Source organism: Chlorocebus sabaeus, chromosome 26, assembly GCF_047675955.1.
Source record: "Chlorocebus sabaeus isolate Y175 chromosome 26, mChlSab1.0.hap1, whole genome shotgun sequence".
Lineage (NCBI taxonomy): Eukaryota > Metazoa > Chordata > Mammalia > Primates > Cercopithecidae > Chlorocebus > Chlorocebus sabaeus.
Genome location: NC_132929.1, coordinates 27714576 through 27716354, shown reverse-complemented (window position 1 = coordinate 27716354; position 1779 = coordinate 27714576). Strand labels below are relative to the sequence as shown.

General features: G+C 47.0%; 1 pseudogene; it reads right to left on the bottom strand.

The window, feature by feature from the left end:
• Window positions 1–398: 398 nt before the first annotated feature.
• On the bottom strand, window positions 399–863 carry LOC119628118 (small ribosomal subunit protein uS15-like; annotated as a pseudogene).
• Window positions 864–1779: the final 916 nt, after the last annotated feature.

Genomic DNA, 1779 nt, shown 5'->3' with positions numbered 1-1779 from the left:
AAAAGAATCAGACAACACATGGCTTTTAGTGTCTAACTTTTTTCATTTAGCATAGTGTTTTTGTAGTTTGTCCCCATTGTGGCATATGTCTGTACTTCAATCCTTTTTTATGGCTGAGTAATATTCCACTATTTGAATATACCAAACTTTGTTTATCCATTCCTCAGCTGATGAACATTTGGGTTGTTTCACTTTTTGGCTATTATGAATAATGCTGATGTGAACTTTAAGCTTTTTTATGGACATGTTTTTTAATTCCATCTAGGAGTGGAATTGCTGAGTCACATGGTAACTCTGTGTTTACTGCTTTGAGAAACCACTAACCTGTTTTTCAGGGTGGCTACGTTATTGGCTTTTGTTACAGTTGTTGTTAAACAATCATTTTATTGCTTGAGTACCTAGACAAATATATTGACCAGGGCAGAGGCTGTAGATGATTGATATTTCCCACTGGGAGGGAGAATTCGCTTGGTCTTATAGTATCGAGCCAAGTGGTGAATCCAGCTCTCTATCAGAATCAGACGGAATTTAGCATCCTTATTCTTTCTGCTGCTCTCAGGATGCTTTTGAACAGCAACTGCTTTCTTAATTAAATGGTAGAGATCTTCAGGGAGATCAGGAGCGAGTCCCTTAGACTTAAGAAGTCTTAAGATGTGATTGCCTGTCACAAAACGTACTTACTCAGCACCGTGTGAATCTCTCAGGATCACACCGATTTGTGAAGGAGTCAGGCCCTTCTTGGCCAGTCTGTAAATCTGCTCCTTCACGTCGTCAGATGTCAACTTCAGCCAAGTGGGGACGCTGTGGCAATAGGGCAAAACCAACTGGGACAGACCCTTCCCAGGAGCATGCATGCGACCCATGATGGCGCCGGTCAGGCAGCTAAAGTGGGGCTGCGTTATTAAACGTTCCCACTTGCAACGTAGGAGGGTTTCACCTCCTCCCGTGTTTAAACCTCAGGATTCTCAAAGGGAAAGGACTGCACAGGCAAGACCTGGAGAAGAAACACCTGTGCCTTTAAAATAGAGAGGACTGGTGACTTATGGCCACTTGGCTTTTCCGACACCACACAGCCACCAACCCTGTCTTGCCAGCACCACAGCTGGAGGGCAGGGTGCCCGTCCTAGACTAGGTCAGAGGTCAGCTGTGATCCATCCTCCCTCTGCCTCTTACACAGCTAAATGGTGCTGCTTCTAACCCTCATCACTCAGCTGCTTCTCACCCTAAGGCCTCCATCTGGCACCGTCTGCCATCCAGCTGCTGTTCCAAGTTCTGCTCAAGTAGCTAACAGTGTCACATTTCTAAACCATGCCTCTTGTAATATTTGAAACTAAGGAATGGAAAACGTGGGTGACAGTAGTCCATAAGAACCCAGAGCCAAAGCACTGCAATCCCCGTGTGGTTAAGCATTCCCTTGGGGGCAGGGTTCGTCCTGCAACCTACGTGAGCATGGCTTGTGGAAGGACTATGCTTATGATGTACTGGCGACTACTCTCCAAGTCTGGCCAGTTGAGTAGGGCGTCCCTGAGTCAGAACACCTCCATCTGGATGGTACCTTCCTCTGCAGTACTAACTTCACAGAACTGCTTTTTAGCAACCTTCAGAAGCTCGTCCTGAGGCGCAAGGCTGTGTAAAGCAGCCACATTGCATTGTGATCCTTATATAAGTGCTTCCAGCTGCAAGGCAGGCCACCTCTGTCAGCCAGACTGTCCTCCCCAGTCTGCTGGCTCCATAGACCTTGGCACCAGGGTGGAAGCCACTCGCCTCCTGCTACACGTT